The sequence below is a fragment of the Leptonychotes weddellii genome, chromosome 8, assembly GCF_054177405.1.
Source record: "Leptonychotes weddellii isolate Sample4059 chromosome 8, ASM5417740v2, whole genome shotgun sequence".
NCBI classification, from domain to species: Eukaryota; Metazoa; Chordata; class Mammalia; order Carnivora; family Phocidae; genus Leptonychotes; species Leptonychotes weddellii.
Window position 1 is genome coordinate 94,775,613 of NC_138376.1, and position 23,444 is coordinate 94,799,056.

The 23,444-nt window shown below is 36.3% G+C and overlaps 1 protein-coding gene and 1 pseudogene across 4 annotated transcripts in view; one reads left to right on the forward strand and one right to left on the reverse strand.

The window, feature by feature from the left end:
* NKAIN2 (sodium/potassium transporting ATPase interacting 2) overlaps window positions 1–23,444 on the forward strand; it is a 950,339-nt gene that overhangs the window by 294,633 nt on the left and 632,262 nt on the right. The gene's annotated exons all lie outside the window — the stretch shown is intronic.
* Window positions 8,150–9,398, reverse strand: LOC102748261 (heterogeneous nuclear ribonucleoprotein A1-like; annotated as a pseudogene).

Below are 23,444 nucleotides of genomic sequence, written 5' to 3' on the forward strand. Positions count from 1 at the left end.
TATCTGAATGACTTACCCTGCCATAGCTAATATATTTACTGGAATCATAGAATTGCTCAAATTTTATATCTGGTTTCTCCCACTGATACAATGAGGTCTATCCTGATGCCATCCAATTATTATGTAATACCCCCCAAATGCATAGGGAACCCATACATGTATATTTCAAAAAGCAATGAGTAGGCAGTGCCAAGGTGTGAAAAAAGTGACCTAATAGACGTTAAGGTTGATGGTTTAGGCTCCCTAAGATGGCCACCTAAACATTAACATGTCCAGGACTGATGCAGCCCTCTGGAACTCATAGGTAGGGAAATGAAGGTTATCCTTGAAAGTTCATGATATCAGAAGGCCTGTGGGGAATGCAGCCACCATGTTCTCTTCATCATTCCATTTTAGGCAGGAAGCTGGCTGGAGGAAAGACTATCATTTAGGGATAATGGTCCAAGAGTAGATGGTCCAGGAAATGACAAATATCCAACTAGTTTGATGATTGCTGGGCACAGAATGTCAGCAGTCATAATTTTTATTAATTTGTTGTTATGCTTCTTAAACCAGTTTTTTTTTTCCCCTATCTACTTCACTCCATGGGGACTAAGAACCCGCCTGCCTTTCTGTTTGTTGTGATATAGCTAAAATGTGTGTGAGCATCTTGAGATGCAGCATGTGGAGTGGAATGTAAACTAAGATGTAATTTGATGATCTGGGGTAATAACTCACTGAGTGGCACCATGGTGGATGTGTGTGCCAAAAGTAAGTGACCAACAGAGAAGAAGGCAAGGTGACCTGGGTGTAAGACATGGTGAACCCTTAAGCATAGGTCCCCAATGTGGACAAGTAAGCTGAGCAGAAACCTACTCACCAAGTCAAGGTCGAGGAGAGAAGATGATGACTTGACCACAGAGCCTGTGGCCACTAAGGAGTTCTGTAGGACAAAACTATCTGAGTCCCAATTCCAGAAGCTGTCAGTACCAAGATATTACAGTAGAGTATTCAAAGGGTGACTTGGCACACAGGATCCAGGCAGGTGGTAAGACTTGCATCAAGAGACTTGACATGGGACACCTGGGTGGCTCAGTCGGTTAAGCGTCTGCCTTTGGCTGGTGTCATGATCCAACGGTCCTGGGATTGAGTCCTGCATTTGGCTCCTTGCTCAGCGGGGAGCCTGCTTCTCCCTCTGCCTGCTGCTTCCACTGCTTGTGCTCTCTCTCTCTCTCTCTGACCAACAAATAAATAAAATCTTAAAAAAAAAAGAGAGAGAAACTTGACAACTTCAGTAAAAGATCCAAATTCAAGGACTGCTAGGCAGTCTCTCACGTGAGAGGAGGTATCGTGGATGGAGTGGAGAAGGAAGTGAGCTCTCAGAACCTAGAGAATGGAGTCACTCAGGCACAGGGTCAGAAAAACACAATGGGGGGTGGGAAATGCTGCCACTTCAGTGGTACAGGCCTCCTGGGTCACCTTAGCATCAGCTTCCATGGTACAGTTGGCCATGAAGAAGCCTGGGCCTGAGCCTGGTGCCCTTCATTGTGGCTGAGCACCTCAAGCCTGGGTCTGGAAATCTAACTTCATTCCAGGCTCTAGCTCCCATCAGAAAAGAAGGGCCAAGAGGTTGGATGTGGAGGCTTTCAGGAGTTGTTTGTCTTTTTTGTAAACTGGGAATAGCTTGATTCAGAAGGTGAATTATTAATATGAGGTGTTAGGGAAGGCAGAGTCTGGAAGTGGGGGTGACTCTGTGAGTGAGTGATGGCAAGATGCCCCAAGAGGGAAGATTGTGATCACAACACACAGCACTTTCTTACAGGAGTTGGTGGGCTTCTGTTTTAGATCCACCTGTGTTGAGATCCCTAGTGATGTTCAAATGGAGCGTGTGACTCTATGCACAGGACAATTCCCTGAAGCATGTCCTCTTTTGTGAATGCACTGTGCTTTTTCAAAGAGCCTTTTATAACTATTCCACATCACATCGATTGCTTCCTTTTAAAAAATTCTGTAATGCAGCTGGAAAAATGTAATGGAGCATTTAAACAGTTCTTGCTTAATAGTGTCTAATTGTTTCAAATATATAACTCTTGTTTTTCTAGAACATTGGTAGATAGGGCTGTCCTGTTGCTTTTGGTTTTTCTCATGAGAGACCCAATACTGTGGTAACCTAAACACGTGATCAGGACATCTTTGTTTTTTGATCAGTTACCTGCGGAATTCTACATATTGCCTGGAAACACTTAACTTGTGTGACATTGTATTCGGAAAAGAATAGATTGGAAACCCATGGACTAAAATTCTAATCCTAATTCTGTGTAAAGTTGTGTATGACTGGAACAAAGGATGATTACTAAGTTATTTGTAGGATAAAAAATGCCACAGACACTGGTCAAAACTGCTCATATATGCAACAGACTTTATTCAGGTATTTAGATTGAAATGAGAGGAAACCAGAATTTGCTTCTAGTCCCAGTTTGACTAATGTCCTGTAGTAAACACAGCAATTTGATTACATGCAAAATATATTGTGAATCAAGATAAAAGGATTTTCCTAAATATTACTGACATACGGGATTTATTTGGAAGAGTTTATACAGGTTCACACCTACTCTTCCAGAAAACCAGTGGAAGAGTGAACTATGCAACATTCCTATGCGGTATGAAAAAACTATACCTGCATTTGTCTTCTAGGGTCTATTAATTTAATAGTTCACAGCATTTTACTATCAGTATCTTTAGTCATTTCAGCTAATTAGAACTATCTGGGGAGCATTATTATCAAGCTAAAGAATGTCTGACCCTGTAATTCATTGCATTATTTTTCTAATAATGACTTAAAATTTATTTGAATAATGGTTATTGAATGGAATAATTTTAGAATTACAGGAATTTATATTACATTTTAAAACAAGTCTTTGTTGACTATGAGGCATGGAAGTGTTTTCTTTTAATTTTTAAAATGGTAAATAATGCCATCAAGTAGAAGTGACCTAAGCCACTTTCTCCTTTTCTAGTCATCTGATGATTTAAAAGAAACAACAACAACAACAACAAAAAACCCAGAAACAACTAAACTCTGTAACTTACCTGTGCAGTCTTTTACTTTTCTCTTTCCTATAGAGGTAGTAATGTGAGGCAGTGAAGAAATGCTTCTCATACTAATTTTTATTTCTCTTTTCCACTTGCCTAAGCCTTAGATTCATTATCTTCATGGAAAAAAACTTTGAAAATTCAACTTGAACTCTGATATCATTTCATATGGCCCGAGGTTTTTAGAGTGCTCTCTTTTTGTTGCCACATTTGTTGATGATGGTGCTGATGATATTTTGGTGTCATAAAAGTTATGATTAAATGCTTATTTGAATTTTTGCCTCATCAAGAATGGCATGTTTTTATGTTTCTATAATTTTTCATCTCAAGAGTGAAGTATCTTTTCCAGTGATTATATATAGATTAGGGAACTAAGATATTTTACATTTTTTCTTTGGGTGTTCTATATATTTTCTAAATTACCGTGATTCAGATGTACATATATGTGAATGCAATATACATCTATATTGTTAATATTAAGAAAAAATAAAATTTACCTTCTTTTTAAAAGCCTCTAAAATGAATGAAAGAAAATATGGTATTGGAGATTCAAGAATAAAGATAGTGCTCATACTAATGATCAACCTGAGAAATTAGTATTGTTCTAAAGGAGATTTCTTATCTCTGCTCAGTTTTATAATTATTACACAGAATTAATCTGTAACAACCAATGGATGCCACTAGCATTTTTTTTCTTTTGTAACAGAGTATCTCACTGGCCCCCAGCTATGACACATGTAGCTAGTGTATAGGGTTATGCAACATTCCCTCCTTAAAATCCATTTAGGTGTGCTGATTAACATGGAGATTGAGACATTCCTGGCCGTGGAGAAGACCTGACTTCTGGCCACAGTTGGAGTTTGGATGTGTACAAACATGTCCAGTAGACTGTGGTTGTGAGGCACTATGAAAAATCAAAGTTGCAGACAGGGGAACATTCTCTGTAAAGAATGAAGTCTGACATAGCAGGATGGTATAGCTGGGTGTGACCATACGTATAGTGAGTGAGCCAGGTGTAAGTGTTTGAGCAAGAAAAACTATCCCACCTTTTCTGGGTATGGGTCCAAATCTTCTTAATCATTGCACAGTGGCAGAAAGTGTTTGCTTTTCAGAGGGGATCCTGTGGCATGAGATTGCTTGACAGCACTGTGTGTCTGGTCAAGTTGGCAGACATCTTCCCTTTGGTGGATATAGGCGCACAATCAAGCTGTTGAAGCCAGCGACGGAGTTCTGATACGGTTAGAGGAGGATAATGATAGGGTCAGTATTTTCACCTGAACAGTTCCATCAAAGACAAGGGCCTTTGCATCAGTGATTATCTGGCATTGTGTCTGGCAGAGAATGATCAACAACACTATAGTCTGTTCAAATTAGTTGGACAGAAAGGGACATATGCTAGAGTCTTGAATCTCTGATCTCTGGAGAGGCATGTGGACATCTGTGTTACAAAGGTAGACTGATGCTTTATGATAAGAAGGATTTCAGGTGCTCACATTCAAACCTCTGGTGTCAAAATTGGCAACCAAATATATAAACCCAGTCACATCGAGAGTTTTTTAACTTATACATGCTCAGCATTTGTCATCATTTTCCCATTTTAGTATTGCTTAAAGCTGAGTCATCAGGTTGCAAAGGGGAATTTGTAAGGATAGAAAAATAATTGTGCTATTTCCTTCACAATGACATATAAGTCAATAATAGCAAATGCTAGTGAACATTTTAGGTTCATTAGTTCACTTTATCATCTCTGCAACCTATGAGAAAGGTACCATTTTAATTTATTTTTTGTAGATGAGGAAACTAAAGCAGAAGGAGGTTAAGTAACTTGCCCAAGATCTCACAGTTAGCAAATGATAGAAAAGGGATTTCAGCCCAGATATTGTGTACTTAACCACCAAGTTAAGCTCACTACCAGGAGCAATATGGGACACCAGAACATGTTACATGAATATCAAATGGTATATTCCTTTGAGCTTTAGTAACAAATATACTGTACTCCTTAAATATGTTAAAATAATTGATTAAATCAAGATTTCATATGAATTTCTCCGCTCTGTAATGCTGGTGCCAAATTATATTGACACTAGTTGTATGATTGTGTAGTTGGGGGTTTCCGTCCTCTGTGGATTGATCATAGGATGGAATGAATGGAAGAATTGAAAACACTTTGAGAAAAATCTCTTCTTTAAGACGTTATGATTTTTCTTATTGTAGCTGTTGGGGAAATGCCTCTATTATTGCAACATGCTTTAATTAAATACCAAATGAAACCACTTATGGTTTGTATCTAAAATATACTGAGATAAACTCAATTAATGGTATCAGTACAGCAATTGATAAATGGTTTTGACTTTGTAGTACGATGAAAATCCTACTTTGATAAAAACTTACAGGGTTAATTTTCTTATGCTAGGAAAGGCAGAATGATTTAAGCTTGGCAAATAAATCTAAAACAAATGTTGATTATTCTTTCTAAGTAAAGCTAGAGGAATTTCTCTGGTGATATGTTTTATGACTGTCCTTCACTCTGTCCACCTCAATATTTTAATAAATAACAGAATGAGGACATTGGAGAAAGAGTAATCATATTTATAGATCCATTCATTTATGCATTAATTCATACTTACTGAGTACTTTCTATATGTCAGGCACTATTTTAGGTAATATAGCAGTGAACAAAATGCAAAAATGTCATTGCATGCATAAACTTTTACATTAAAATGTGGGAAAAGTTCTAAAAAAAAAAAATCCCAAAATGTACTAAGAGTTTATTTGTTCATTAGTGTAGGTACTGTGCAAAAACTGAAAGAAGGAAGTGGGATAGAAAATGCTGAGGGTTTACAATCTTATGTAGAGTTGCCAGGTAAGGCCTCACAGAGTAGGTGACATGTGACAAAGACTTCCCAGGTGAGGGAGAATATTATTCAGATATATGGGGCAGAGCAGAGGGAATAGCAAGTGCAAAGGTCTGAGGCAAGAAACATCAAGTGTGGCTGGAGCTGAGTAAGCAGGGTCAGTCAGATACGAGATCAGAGAAGTATGGGGTGGAATCAGATTTTGCAGAACCTGGTAAATCGTTAAGAGATGTTGACTTTACTTCTGAGAGAGAGTCATTGGAGGGCTTGGATCAGAGGTGTTCTATGACTTGACTTGTTTTTTAAAGAGTATGAATGATTCTGGTTGACTGGTAGAAAGCAGTATAAGAAAAATATGTTGTAGAAGCACAGAGACCTATTGTAATAATTCAAGGCAAGAGGGTATGCTAGCAGTAATTATGCTCAATTTCTGGATATTTATTAAGGTAAAATTTATGTATGGTGTAAAATATAAATCTTAATCGTATAATTTGGTGAGTTTTGACAAGTATATACACTTCTGCAAGCAACTAACCAGTCAAGTTATAGAAGATTACCATGCCTGCAAAATTTCTTCATCCCCTTTTCCTGTCAATCCTTATACCACCATAAGCAAACATTGTTATGATTTCTTTCCCCTTAGATTAGTTCTGCCCATTTGTGTGTGTGTGTGTGTGTGTGTGTGTAGAATCAAGCACTTTGTATGCTCTTATTTCTGGCTTCTTTCAACATCATGTTTTTGAGATTCATCTATATTGTTGGGGGTACAAATAGTTCTATCTTTTTATTGCTGAGTAGTATCCCATTGCATGGATTAAATCACAATTTGGTTATTCATTTTCCATTTGGTAGACATTTAGGTTGTTCATAGTTATGTTTACCATGAATAAAGCTGCTATAAATGTTCTTGTACATTATTTTTGTGGATGTGTTTTTCTTTCTCTTGGATAAATACTAGGAATATCATTGCTGACACACAAGGTAGGTATATATTTAACATTTTAAGAATCTTCCAGTTTTTCAAAATGCTTTAACATTTACTCTCTCACCAGCAATACATGAGATTTCTAGTTGCTTCACATTCTTGTAATATGTTTTGTTATTGTCTTAATTTTTGCAATTGTAATATGTGTAGAGTAGAATTTCATTGGGGTTTTAATTAGAATTCTGTGAATGTTTTTTTTTTTTTTTTTATGGAAGAGTGAATAGGATTTCTTAATGGTTTGGATGTAGTTATCGGAGGAAGAGTAAAGTAAAAGATGACTGGAAGGATTTTGGCTCAATTAACTGAAAGCTGTATTGTCCATTAACTGGGATGGGAATTACTGTACTAGGAGAAGATAGGAGGAAGAGAAGGAATATGAAAAATCTAGTACAGAATATGTTGATATTCCTATTAGATAAGGTCAACTGGAGATGTCAAGTAAGAAGTTGGCCATAAGAGTTTAAGCTCAGGGGAAATGTTTATTTGGAAGTCATCAGCATATAGATGACTGAATCCATAGGGTGTGATGACATCATTTATGGAATACATATAAATGGAAAAGAGATTAATTCTAAGTACTAAGCACTGGAGTCCTCCACAATCAGATCTATTAAAAGAAACCAGGAAAGACTGAAGATGAGATGAAGCAACGAGAGAGGAAGGAGGACATGTATGAGAGTTGTGGAACTCCTAAACCCAAGAAAGGAGTCTTCAGTAGAGAGAGTGATGGACTGTGCCCAGTGTTGCCTAAATGGATGATCAGCGCAGCTAAGGTGTTAGGGAGACAGGTGGCTGGAGAGTGAAAAACTGCTGGTATGTAGGATTCCAGCTGTTAGTAAATAGAAACATATGGGAATTGACCACTGGGACAATCATTCTATTTAGGACAAAGGGCAAGATAACAGGAACAAAGGAGTTTAAAAGAAAGGTCAATGTGTTTGGAAGTGTGCTGGAACAAATGATAAATACACAGTTGGAAAAAGTTATATATATATTTGATAAGCTAGGATAATAGGCAAAATGTATCAATATGACATTTTATAAGGAAAAGGAAATTCGGAATTTGAATTTAGGTCTAATACACTAAATGCACCAAGGAAATCATGATTTTACATCGGACCATATATACAGAATTTAATGAATCTAGTTGACTTGGACACTTAATAAGGGCCTGTCATTTATTTTTTGTTTGTTTTTAAAAAGACATAATTTATTCAGCATCATGAACAGACTATTACATTTAGCAATCAACAACATGGGTGCATTAAAAAAAAATCTACATTAAAACCCTTTTTTGGAATGCTTTACACTTTCCACACAACAGAAACTAAAATAACCTGTTATACAGTTAGTCACAAATACAGTCCTTGAGTTTTTGCCCATACACATGAGAATTGTCTAAAACATGTCTTCTTTGTAGCAGCTAGACTGTGCCCTCACTGTGCTTGGCTGAGTTCACAAATCTGTTGTAACCTGTCGCTTCCCTGGCTCTCCTCTCCTGCTAAGCTTTGTTTCCTGGCGGTAATTAAAACCTTCTGCCACTGCCCTAGCTACTGCTGCTGCTGCTGGAACCACCATAGCCACCTTGGTTTTGTGGTTTGGCAAAGTGTTGGCCTCCACCACCATAGTGGCCAGAGCTTCTGCCTCCAAAATTTCCTCCTTCCATGGGTCCAAAATTTGAGGATTGATTGTTGTAGTTGCCAAAATCATTATAGCTTCTGCCACCTCCAAAGTTGCTTCCATCATTACCAAATCCGTTATAGCCATCCCCCTGCCACCATATCCACCGCCACCTCGACTGCCACCAAAGCCACATCGACCACTGAAGTTCCCTCCACGACCAAAGTTGTCATTCCCACCAAAACCACCTCCACGACCACCAACAAAGTTTCCAGAACCACTTCGACCTCTTTGGCTGGATGAAGCACTAATCATCTCTTGTTTAGGTAGGGCTTTCCTTACTTCACAGTCGTGGCCATTCATAGTGTGGTATTTCTGAATGGCAATCATGTCTACAGTCGTGGTCATCAAATGGTGCAGAAGCAAAGCCTGTCTTGCCACTGCCTCAGTCAGTCATGATTTCAATCACTTCAATTTTCCCATACTTTTCAAAATAATCTCTTAGATGATGTTCTTCAGTGTCTTCTTTAATGCCACCAACAATAATCTTTTTTCACAGTTAAGTGGGCACCAGGTCTTTGAGAATCTTCTCTTGAGACAGCCCTCTTTGGTTCCACAACTCTTACATCCACCTTGTGTGGCCTTGTATTCGTGGCTGCATCCACCTCCTCCACAGGGGCATATGTGACAAACCCAGAGCCTTTGGAGCATTTGGTGTTTGGATCTCACATTACCACACAGTCCATAAGCGTTCCCCATTGCTCAAAATGTCTCCTCAGACTCGCATCAGTTGCTTCAAAGCTCAAACCTCTGATGAAGAGCTTCCACAGTTGTTCAGGCTCTTTGGGAGGCTCTGACTTAGACATAACGGTGGTAGGAGGGGACACTTTCATGATGCTTATTCGGTGGTGTCCACGGGCAGAAAAGCAAAGGTTTGTCAGCTAGATTATCAATAATGTTTCCCAATAAAATTTTTCAGAAACAATTTTCCAGAACGTAATTCATTTTAATCTGCATTAAATAATAGCATCCAAAATAAGGATGACAGTTTCATGTTACTAGCATAAATAAACAATATTTAAATACTGTGTTCTTTTATGTATTCTACACAGCATATCAAAGGACGAGAGATAGGGGTTAGGTGAGAATTTCACAGTATCACATAATCATGGTGTTGCCAAACAGACATTTTCAAAACTCTCGCTTGAGAAAAAGAAGTTGAAGAAAAACAATTGAGTGGCATTTAATATTCCTCCTTGAGCAATAGTAATGAGAAAATGTAGAGATACCCCTTCTTGATGATTCATAGCACTGCTTCATCAGCAATGTAATCCTTTACAATTTTTCAAAATGAATAAATTGAAGTTAACTTTATGGTAAAGGCTTATATTTTACAGATTCTAAGAAACTATCAATTATAAGATATACCATTATTTTAAGTAGCAAATTGCCATTAAAACTATGACTGCCTTCACTTTTAAGACCCATCCTGATTTTGGGGCACCTGTGTGGCTCAGTCAGTTAAGGTTAAGGGTCTGCCTTCAGCTCACGTCGTGATCCAGGGTCTTGGAATCCAGCCCCAAATCTGGCTCCCTGCTCAGCCAGGAGTCTACTTCTCCCCTGGCCCTCCCCCCACTCATGCTAGAGTGCGTGTACACGTGCACGCTCTCTCTCTCTCAAATAAATAAAATCTTTTAAAAAAAGACCCATCCTGATTTCAGAAATGTCAAAATATGAAAAAGCATAGCTTATATTAATGATATATACTAGTTAAAAACTATAACCTCAATTTTTTCTTTTTAGTTTTTTAATTTTTTTAAAGATTTATTTATTTATTTGAGAGAGAGCACAAGCAGAGGAAGCCAGAGGGGCTCGTTGTGGGGCTCAATTCCAGGGCCCTGGGATCATGACCTGAGCCAAAGGCAGACGCTTAACCAACTGAGCCACCCAGGTGCCCCTCAACTTTTTGTTTTTAATAACAGTGTCTCAGGGTTCTATGTATTTTTCAACTATCCCAAATTGACATAAAAATACGTTATGGAAAGCACATACTTTTCTGTGAAAAATCAAATCCATTTTTATATAAAAATCATATTTTTGTTACAGTTAGGATAGCTATATGTTTTCCTTAAATAATTCCTAATACATGTTAACTCTTTCAGATCAGTGACAAAATTCTTATTAGACTGGTATCAGTTATCCAGGAAAAATATTATTCTTGTTGTACTGAGGCCTTTTTTTTCTATTAGTCAGAAAATGGAGATTATATAAAGAGTATGTTAGAGAAAACCATGTATTTTTAATACTCCATCTACAACGCCGTCAGCAAGTTTACACTAAGAAGTCCCTCTGGCTGTGTTGGAAAGTAGTTCATGCCCTTCTTGTACCTTCTATGCATGGATTTTGTCAGCACATTCTATCTTTATTATGAAGAGATCTTTCTTGATGTTATACTAGACTATCATGGAAACAGCATGCTTCTGAGATGCCAGATGAATGTGACATCCTGTAACTTATGTGGTAATAGTGCATTATCATTTAAAAATAGCTGAATTAAGGATATTTTAACTTTAATTCAGGCTCCCTTATGAAGAACCCTAAAAACCTGGCTATAAAAATACAGTTGAATGAACACTTTTTGTGTGAATATCTAGTAGAAAGCTGGATTTGAGCATTAAGTAATTTCAGTGGAGAGTGAGGAAGTAGCTGTGAAGTAGATATTCTTAACATCAAACATGTGGTAACTTGTAAGCTTGATGGGTTTTTTTAATTTAAATTCAATTAGCCAACATGTAGTACATCATTAGTTTCAGATGTAGAGCTCTCATCAGTTGCATATAACACCCGGTGCTCATCACATCACATGCCCTCCTCAATGCGTGTCACCCAGTTACCCCATCCCCCCACTACCTCCCCTCCAGCAACCCTCAGTTTGTTTCCTATAGTCAAGAGTCTCTCATGGTTTGTCTCCCTCTCTGATTTCTTCCCATTCAGTTTTCCCTCCTTTATGGTCCTCTATGCTGTTTCTTATATTCCACATATGAGTGAAACCACATGATATTATCTTTTTCTGATTGACTTATTTCACTCAGCATAATACTCTCCAGTTCCATCCACATCTATGTAAATGGTAAGATTTCATCTTTTTGATGGCTGAGTAATATTCCAACACACACACACACACACACACACACACACACACCCCACATCTTCTTTATCCATTCATCTGTTGATGGGCATTTGGGCTCCCTCCACAGTTTGGCCATTGTGGACATGCAATGCCCAGCTACATGTAACCACAGCAGTTACATACCTATGTTTAAACATAGGACTAAAAGAAAATGATAAATATCTCGGTACTATTTAATATTATTAGTTACTACTACTTAATTATTGCTTTTTATGACACTGTTTCATTTCTTTAAATGAGTAGGTATAAAATGCTTTCTGGGTTTGAACTATTTACCTTTCTAATTCTTTACCTTTCCATTATAATAGAGGGTGGGATATTCAGGTGGGGTGAGTCCGTTTCTTTTTTCCAATATTGAATTAGAAGTGAATCAGTTTTGGTTAAGGTAGAAAAACATTTCATAGAAAAATTATCCAGTTAGGAATAGTGGAAGAACTAATGTCAATGTATTTGCATGCTATCATGAGGCTTATCTCTGCACCCAAAGTGGGCTCAAACCCACAACCCTCAGATCAAGAGTCCCACACTCCACTGACTGAGCCAGCCAGATGCCCCCTGATTACTTATATTTTAGCAAATTTGAAGTAGTTCCTTCTAGGGGATATCTCTGAGGCATTTGATAGCATCTCTCTCAACACTTAATGTTTGCCCAGGAAGCAAGTAGCAGGGAAGAATGGTCAGCACCATCCTGCATATTTTATCTGGCAGTAAGATAGAGTTGACCTGAACATCTGCCTGTGTTATACTCTATTTTGATTTTAGTAACATCACTATAATTCTATATTGACATTCCCACCCTTCCTCTTTATGTTGCATTGCATAAAAAGCTGCCATTCCAGTATGTACTCTGTCCTAAATCTCATTGGATCTCTGTATTAAAAATCCTTAAAAATATCAGGACGAGATGACCATACCTTAGTTAGGAGGTATTCTAACTAACTATGGGATGTGGTTTTCTTTCTCCTCAAGATACAGCCCTATACATAATTGCAGTTTTGTGGGGGTTTTTTTTGTTTTTGTTTTTTACATAAGGTCTTTGTAGGATCAGAGTATTCTCTTTCCTTCTTATTTTCCAGAGGTTTAAACTGAACCCCAGGGATAGGACATGATGCAATCATAGGAATAGATTCCTGTGAGAGGGGCAGAAGGTACAAGCATCTTTTCTTTCATGTCTTTTTCTACATAACTGTACTCTCATTTATTTATGTCCAATCTTCATTAAAAAGAGATGAGGTATCACTAAAATAATGTTTACACTGCAACAATGTAAAGTGAATAAAGAAAACTGGGAAAAGGGAAACAACACAAGGGAGCTAAAATGAAACTAAGGGTATATTAGTAAGTTGGAAGGTGTGTCAGCAATGGAAGTTAGCAGATTGCAGTTTTAGCTTTAAGATTTCTAGCTTTTAAAGGAAAAAGAAAACAAATTATAAGATTTGAAGTGATTATGCTATCAATGCTAATTTCTCATGAAGAAAAAAAGACCTTTTATTGTACTCCAACTACAGATCTCTTGTTTTCACAGGGGCCCTGTGATGAGCTCAACATCCTCAACAATACCCCTCCAGCAAAGGCAGTACAAATCATTCTAGATGTTTTTATTATTATCTCATTTAATGTGAGCCTGTGGGTGACAGAAACATGGAACTCAGTAAAAAGTTATTGTATGTCGGTCTGTAAAGAGTGATCTCTAAGGACAAAGGACTGTGATAGTCTGATTTTGTACCTAACTATAAAGATTGGAATATCTAGAGCAGAAGCTGGCAAACTTGTCCTTTACAGGCCAGAGTAATATTTTTGGTCTTATGGGTCAGATGGTCTCCATCATTTACCATTCAGTTCTGCCATGGTGGCATGAAAGGAGCCAAAGTAAAATGTAAATGGATGAGTGAAGCTGTGTCAAAGCTTGCTTTGCAAATCAGGCAGTTAGCCAGGTTTGGTTCATGAACCATATTTTGTCAGTTCTTGATCTAGAGAAATGAATGTCATTTAACCAAAGTTACCTCACCTCTGAATCAGGGCAGGTGAGTGAGTAGAAGCAACAGGGGCAATATTTCCCTCCCCAAATTCCACATCCTATATAAGAGTGAATGTTGATCCATATTCAGAACATGGGAAGTGTACTAATAATTAATATGCACTCAGGAATGGCCAGGTGTAGCTCTTGGCTCTTCTATCTGCCAGATCTGTTAACTTGATCAAATTTCTTCACCTGTCTATAACTTGATGTTCTATCAGGAAACTGGGCGTAATAATTCTTTCCTCATAGGGTTGTCATGAGGCAAAATACTTAGCTATTACCTGAATGATTCATATGAATTAATAGATAATAGTTTGGGTCCTGAAGTATATGCTAGAAGTCTCAAATTGTTGGCCAGGGGACTCTATCCAACATATAGAAGTGTTTAATTGGCCCTGTGAAACATGGGCTGTTTAAGTATCTGAGATGTTAATATGAAAATCATATATAGATATAGATGTAGATATAGTGACTGTATATGAACGTAAGGATTTTAGGGAAAAGAAAAGGAAAAGATCTAGCTGCCTTAGGCCTGTAGCATTGAATGGAAATGATGAGCTGTCCATGGTAGCAGGGCAGATGGCCTCCGGTTTGCACAACCCCTACCAGCATACCTTGTCTCCCTGATGCTCAGGCTGGGGTCTGTTGGCATTTATAATCCAGCTTGTCCTGCTGCTTTCCTTTTGCAATGCCCAGAAAAAACCAAAATCCACCATGGTACCATATCTACATCTATCTTTTTTTTTTCTGTATCTTATCCACTTCATTGTTTGTTACCTACATGGTTGTTGTTAGGACTACAGAGAGTAGTGTCTTAGAGAGTGTGTAAGTCAAGAAGTTAATAAGGTATCTGTGATCAAAGAATTCTATGGTTAAATAAGTTTAGGGATGCTGAAAGAAACAAAGAAACCAGGTGTCTTTCCTGTGGACATCTCATTATCCTTTAATATAGTAATATGTAGATTTAGTTTCCAAGGTAAGAGTGCACTCTACAGCTTTCTTGAATTGATATTCACAACCAAAAAATAGAAACTGTCTGAAAGACCTGTACTCTGAAAACTATAAAACATTGATAAAGAAATTGAAGAAGACACAAAGAAATGGAAAGACATTCCATGCTCATGGATTGAAAGAACAATTATTGTTAAAATGTCTATGCTACTAAAAGCAATCTACAGATTTAATGCAATTCCTATCAGAATACCAACAACATAAAAAAAAAAGAAGAATACCAACAACGTTATTCACAGAACTGGAACAAATGATACTAAAATTTGTATAGAACCACAAGACTGCAGATAGCCAAAGTAACCTTGAAAAATAAAAACAAAACTGAAAGTATCACAATTCCAGACTTCAAGTTATACTGAAAGCTGTAGTAATCAAAATACTATGGTACTGTCACAAAAATAGACACATAGATCATTGGAACAGAATAGAAAATCCAGAAATAGAGCTGTATTTATATGGTCAATTAATCTTCAACAAAGCAGGAAAGAATATCCAATGGGAAAAAGACAGTCTTTTCAACAAATGGTGTTGGGAAAACTGGACAGCTATCTGCAAAAACTGGATCATGTTCTTTCACCATACATAAAAATAAACTCAAAGTAGATTAAAGACCTAAATGTGAAACTTGAACTCATAAAAATCCTAGAGGAGAGCACAGACAGTAGCCATATTGACCTCAGCTGTAGTACCTTCTTACTGGTTATATGTCTGGAGGCAAGGGAAACAAAAGCAAAAATATGCTATTGGGACTTTATCAAAATAAGAAGCTTCTGCACAACAAAAGAAACAATCAACAAAAATAAAAGGCCACCTACTGAATGGGAGAAGATATTTGCCAATGACATATCTGATAAAGGGTTAGTATCAAAAATATATAAAGAACTCCTACAACTCAATACCCCCAAAACAAATAATCCAATTAAAAATAGGCAGAAAACATGAACAGACATTTCTCCAAAGAAAACATACAGATGGCCAAACAGACACATGAAAAGATGCTCAACATCATTTATCATCAGAGAAATGCAAGTCAAAACTACAATGATATACCAACTCACACCTGTCAGAATGGCTAAAATCAAACCCATAAGAAACAAGTGTTGGCAAGGATGTGGAGAAAAAGGAACCCTCTTGCATTGTTGATGGGAATGCAAACTGGTACAGTCACTGTGGAAGAGAACACGGTGTTGCCTCAAAAAGTAAAAATAGAGCTACCCTACAACCCAGTAATCACACTACTGGGTATTTACCACCCAAATACAAAAACACTAACTCAAGGGATGTACACACCCTTAGTTTATTGCAGCTTTATTTACAACAGCCAAATTATGGAAGCAGCCCAAGTGTCCATTAATAGATGAATGGATAAAGAAGAAGTGAATATATATACACATAGTATATTTATACCATTATTCAGCCATAAAAATGAAATCTTGCCATCTGCAACGACATGGATGGAGCTAGAGAGCATAATACTAAGTGCAATAAGCCAGTCAGAGAAAGACAACTACCATATGATTTCACTCATACGTAGAATTTAAGAAACAAAACAAATGAGCAAAGAAAAAAAACTGGACAAGCCAAGAAACTGACTCTTAACTATAGAGAACTCATGGTTACCAAAAGGGAGGTGGGTGGGGGAGTGGATGAAATAGTTGATCGCAATTCAGGAGTATAGTTGCTGTAATGAGCACTAGGTGATGTATGGAAGTGTCAAATCACTATAATGTACACCTGAAATTATTTTAACACTGTATGTTAAGTATAATGGAATTAAAAATAAAAAATAAATGAAAAAATGGAAACTGTTGTCCTTTAGTTTTAGTGTTCCATGCAGTGTGGCTACTTAGCCACTGACTATTATTCCCATAGAACATGATTTGGGAAACACTGCCATTACCATTCTAAAAATCGCCATAGAATTTGTAATTTTTTTTTAAAGATTTTATTTATTTATTTGACAGAGAGAGACACAGCGAGAGAGGGAACACAAGCAGGGGGAGTGGGAGAGGGAGAAGCAGGCCTCCCACGAAGCAGGTAGCCTGATGCGGGGCTCAATCCCAGGACCCTGGGATCATGACCTGAGCCGAAGGCAGATGCTTAATGACTCAGCCACCCAGGCACCCCTAGAATTTGTAATTTTAAGATAAACATTCTAGATATATGCATTGCACATAGTATCTACTGACACTATTTCAGGTAATAGTATCCACTGATTACCTGATGTTTGAGCCTACTTTATAACATTGCTGGATAATAATAGTATCAAGAGTAATATAGCCAAGATTAATTGAATACTTGCAGGCAATGGGTTTCCTGGGTTATTTCATTTAATCCTCACAGAAATCCTCTAAAGGGGTTTGTCTTATCCCTATTCTACAAAGGATGAAAATGGGGGACAGAGAGACTAAATAATTTGCTAAAGGTAACACAGATGCTAAGTAAGCCAACCAAGATCCTTAGTCCTCACTCTTAGCAGTTGGACACCTGTCCTAGCTAAATGCAGTGACAGTTGGAAGACATCTGCCCCAAATTATATCTACATTATTGTGATCTTGGACCATGTTTCTTTTTACTCAGTTATGTATAAAGATAAATTACCTATTGAGAATAATTCACATTTTTAATAATACTTTAGTAAGAAAAGTATATGTTATCTTTCATTTCCTTTTTTTCTAGGATGTGTATGTAGCTAATGTGGTAGACTCACAGAATTGTAAAATTAAAAAGAGGTCCTGAAATGTCGCTACTTTACAGTTTTAAAATGTTATATGAACTGATTGAATTTTTTCTAAAGACATTGATACCCTTGAAACTATTAAGGCACAGATTATTTAGATCAGTCCCTAAAGGTATTGATTAGCCCCAAACTGTTCCCTTCCTGAAGTAATAAAGGCCAAGAGAGATCAATATAATTTACACATAATTTAATGTTCCTAAAATCTTCTCTGCAAAATGTTAGTGTTTAATAAAGAAATAGATATGCCTAAATTTCCTTTGTCTCTATGTCTTCACTGTCCACCTTTTCCTGGAGTCTTGTGTATAATTTTGCCCCAAGTACGAATTTCCAATTTATTAAGGAAAAAATAGAGTATTGGAAAGATGATTATTGAGGTCCAAGAATTGTCAATAAGTTAGAAAACATTTGTTATTCAGTAGGTTGGAGAATAAATACACAAAAATTATAACAAAGTAATATTAGTTTTAAGTGTTTAGATATACACACAAATATAAATATATACATGTTGCATTTCATTGATACCAAGAGGCTATCAATTGTTATATATACCATCAATGTAATTGAAGCTTTTAATAGAGAAGATAAATAATGTATCAAACCTGCAATTACAGTTTATGTAAGACACACTCAGATTTCAGGAACTATTATAATTCAAATGTATTTTATGGTGCAGTCTAGGTGAGATGGAATTAAGGGATTATTGACTAATCTAATGTGGGGGTTGGTAGAATGAGAGAAAAGGAGAAATTGATTGAGATTGGTTCCAGGTGACTGGCTTAAGGGTAGAGGTTGGTGTATCTGGGAAGCAAATTGAGATTATAGCATGCTATGCAGTTTACTTAAGGTCTTAATCAGTGTCAAGTTCAAAGCCTTGTTGAATTAGTTGGGGGTTACCTTTAGATGGGTCACCCTCTAATCATGCCTTATTTGTCCCTCTGATGTATTTACAGGTACTGAAGATGGATGGGCATCATTAGGTATCTCTTATTATATTGCCCCACAAATATCTTAACCGTGAGTTTTTCAGAGTAATATTTTTCCATTCATGTCTGTAGGGTGATATTCATTTGAAGAATTCATGACCATGCCTAAATGTTCATATTAGTCCATTAAATCAAAACATGATTTTCTTCCAGAAATTTTTTTAAAATAACATATATTTTTCTGGTTCTGAAAATGATTCATGGTAATTGAAATCAATTTGGAAAATGTTGGTATAAAAAAGATGACTTAAAGTCACCTTTAATTGTACATCTACCTATAACAATTTGAAATGTTTCTAGGCTTTTTTTATTTATAATTTTTTTCATATAAAATTGGGATTGTGTGGTATAATGATTTTCCCATTTAAAATGGACACTGTGAACATGTCATTTTAAAAATGATTAGTCTGGGTAGATAAGTAAATATTTCACACAACTTAGACTCATGTTTATCCATGTTATTAGACTGACTCTAGAGAGGAGAGTTGTATAACCTATAATTTTAAGGAAAATCTATTGCTGTTTAAAACTTGGCAAGAGTAAAACAGATCTAATTACCATACCTCTAACATTCCACTGTATTTTGTAATGTTATAATACCATGAGCTCAGGTGGCTCCATATATTTACAAATTGGACAAATTAAATTGGACAAATTACAATTGATAATACTCCAAAATTCTGTAGTATTTATGAAAAAAATAGTGATTCCCTGTAATTTCAGATTTTCAGAAATATCCTTACACTTATGTTTTCTAGACAATTTCTGGACCTTAAGGATCAATAAGAATATTCCTAATTGATAAGACTTTAAATCATAAGCCTCTGCGTTTGACTGAAGACGTGTCCATAGTATCATAATTCATTTTCTTTCCAAAAGGATCTGATATCCACATTGATGTTAAAAAATAATAGGAGAATTGTATAGAACTTTTAAAAATGAATCTAAGTAAAGTGATTTATAGTAATATCACTGGGCCTATGATTTTAAGCTCCATTTTGGTAAGTATCAGGCAACCTATTTCAAAAAAGCTTCCTTTTTTTTTTTTTTTTTTTTTGAGCTTGGTCATTTGTGCCACTGGGCAAAATAGTAGGGGAATGACCGACTACCTGCCAGAAGGCTGCTATGGCAAGCCCTCAGAAGGGAGGGGAGGAAATACAGAGCTTGGGAGGATTCGAAACTGGAAAGGCTCTTAGGCAACGTGGTTATGATGGTGAGAGAGAAAGCTGCTGAAATAGAAGGGGGGTACTCAGAAAGGAGACAAAAAGAAGTTTCAGGCTGTTAAAGATTAGCTAATTCTTGTTTTTCCTAAAGCATTTTTTAAAATTACTTTTCTTGTGATTTTTTTCTGGTATTATGCCCTAGATATATTATGGAAATCAGGAGATTTTTGCATGGATTTCTATTTGTTTCACATTTATAGCAAAATCTAAGACTGTCATTTCAGAGATTATATATCAGTCATCAAGCAGTTGATGAGAAAAACAATCTCAGATCGCTTTCTGAGATTGGACAGTGACACATTAAAGCAAAAAGCTTCTCATTTTTTTATAATGACTTTGTGGTCCCAGTGCTATAAGTAAAAGTTGACATGTTGATTATATACTACCTAATAGCAGGGACTAAGTTCTTCAGCCGGTGTTACCCTATCCTGGATATAGCCGATGATTCAGAAACGCTCAAAACTGTGAGGAGATGCCATTGCATTTTAAGACAAAATTGACTGCCTAATCAATATTAAGAGACGTTGAGAGAGAGAAATCTAAGACTTGACTTTGGATTATTGGATTGTCTGGTTGTTCTCATGATGCAGGATACTGATTCATCAATATCATTGGCCACTTAGGATGAACTGTCACAGCCCTCCATGTGCATTACTTTATTACTATCTTTCACATTTGGAGGATGCAGCTATTGATGTTGCCATACTTGCTTGGCCTGAAAATATCCACAGTGTGTTGGATTTTTTTAAATAATGGAATCTATTAATCTCATTTTTATTTACTTCTAATTCCAAGAAGGATAGATTTAATTAAAATATTATACTGGAAAAAGAGCTTTATTTTTGTGTATAGTTAGGAAAGGGAAGACTTTATAGCATTTCCATTTATTTGTCAATATGTGCAACTTCATTGTCTTTATTTCAGTAGTTATCTCAACAAGTCATTTATTTTTAATGTCATTTTTAAAAATTTTATGAGTTATTTCATTTCCTGTTACAAAGCAGTATTAATGGAAAACTGTTAATGGAAACTTGAATCATCTAAAGTATCCAGAATTTCAAAATGATAAATCTATTATTTACTAAGAATAATAGTCTTGCCGTTTTAATAAGGTTACTTTTTTTTTTTTTTTTTTACAATTTTAATCACTCAGCCTATTTCTTTGTACAGTAGAAGGGGAGACAAATGTTAACTAAGCCAAGAATGTGGATTTTCAAAGATGCCTTCTATCAGTTCTATGTATAGGCTCATTTCTTGCCTTGTTAACCATAACAGAAAACAGAATTGAAATAATTTTTAGTTTGGTGTCTGTCTTTGTATCAGTTTTTTTCTTCTTCAGTTTGCTTATACATCACTGTATGATTTAGTAAACATTGTTCTTCCAAGTCAAGATATGCAGGTGATCTTGTCATTTGCAATAACATGGATAGGCCTAGAGGATATTATGCTAAGTGAAGTAAGTCAGACAGAGAAAGACAAATACCATATGATCTCACCTATGCATGGAATCTAAAAAAATAAAACAAAGGAATAAACAAAACCAAAACAGACTCATAGATACAGAGAACAATCTGGTGGTTGCCAGAGGAGAGGAGGGTAGGGAGAGAGCCAAACAGGGAGAGGTAGAATTAAAAGGTACAAACGTCCAGTTATAAATAAGACAGGGTGCTGCGATATATAGCATGGGGAATACAGTTAATATTATAACAACTTTAGTTCTCTACTTATTTGAACATCATCTATGGCTAAGTCATTCCATATTTTATCTGTAAGAGTGTTGTACTGCTAGATTGTCAATTCTAAAGATTTTTAAACATTAGTGGCTGTATAATATATAGAAAAAGGTCCTTTCCATAAAGAGACAAATTACATACAAAAGTATATTTGGTTATTTTATAAAGGTTTTATAACAGCGTTTTATGATTGAGTCACAACTCAGTGTTCTCTCTATGTGTGTGTGCATGCATGCACACACACATACATGCATGCAAGTACACGCTGTGTATGGATTATTTAATTTTGCCTACATGATAGCATTACCTACAGTGGCCCTTCTTTGTTTCACTTTATTTTCTTCTATAAATCTCAAATTACTCTTTAACATGTGTTTATGAGCTATCAATTTTTATTCCCTCCATATTTTAAGAAGGCAAATACAGTTAAGTCAAAATGACTAATGGGTTGGTGGGGAGAAGTATGGGCTGATAAAAATTAAATAGGGAACAAACGATTCTCTTTCAGAGCCATCCTTTTAAAATATTATTATTATGAATAAAAAGCAGCATTATTAAACATTTCTTTTAATTAAATTTTATAATAGAGATATTTAACCTTCTACCTTCTAAGTTTCATGTTCTCTATGGCAGGCTTCAGTAGGCATTCAGAATTTGGGAGAGTATTTGAGTTCTGGAAACTTTTATAGGAAGGGATAGGAATCTTTGTAGGAATCTTATTTTATATACTTTAAAGTATTAGATGCAATTTTTGCCCAAAACACAAATGACAATCAATCATTAGCAAAAAACTGTTTTCATCCTCTTCTGGGAACATTCTTTCCCCTTCTTACTGTCCTCTGACAGTTCCCTAGTCCATTCCGGTTCCTACTTATTCAAAAGACTTACATGTTTCCTTGATTTTTTTTTTTTCAAACCTCAACCATCTCGTCTTCCATCTACCCTCTTCCTGGCCAACTTGGTTCTTGCCTCCCTGAGAGAATTGGGGCTATCACAAACTTCCACGAGCTTTCTTCATCATATTTAACACCGATCTCAGATTAAACTGAATCTACTATTGATGAATTGTTCTTGCTGTTACGGAAGGCCCCTCCCTCCAAATGTCTTCTAGAACCTACCTTCCTTACTCAGTAATAGTGGTCACACAATTATTGTTCAGTCTTCCATTACAATAGATAAGTGCAATACAATGCAATGTTATTTCTTAAAAATCAAGATCTATTTACTGTGAAGGATGATTTAAGATATGTTTTCAAGTTAGAAGAATATGTATGTTATATATATGGAAGAGGATGTATGTCATATAATAAAATTCTGTATTATGTTTTACAGACATTCTTTGGTAGTAGGGATGTGAGAACTATTCAGAAATGGCTTTAAGAAGGTAAGACTTGAACTGGAGATTTATGGATGGAGAGATTTGGATATATGGAGAAGGAATTAAAGCAGCCATTCCAGGCAGGAGACACAACATGAGCAAATATGCAGAAGTGCAAATGAGCATGATATAATCAGGGTTCAAAAAGGAAGCCTGAGTAAATAGAGTAGAGGCTTCATGAAATAGTTCAGAAAGAGACATGATAGGAAAGGAAGCTTGGATGCTGCTTCATGATGCCCTTGAATTCAAGGATGTATTCAATAGCGATGAGAGTAGAATGTCCACATGGAAATATCTACTGATGAATTTGGTGTTTTTTGAGTTGAGATTTTATAATAGGATATACTTAGACTCACGTTTCTTTTGATTTTCTGTTTAGTACCTTCCGAATTGAGTTCACATGTCATATTTCAGGATTGAGGAAAAATAGACATTTTGGTGACATTGAGGCCACATATTGGTGAACAGGGGTAGAAGCCTAAGCATATCAATGTTCTAGTCCCTCACTGAGATGTATGAAGAACAGACAGGGTCAGCATAGGAGGCTTTCCCAGTGAACAGTCCAGAGTTCCAGTTGAGTTTACATTTCAGCCTACCTGAGCTTCATGGTCCCAGGATGAGATAGCAGGACCCA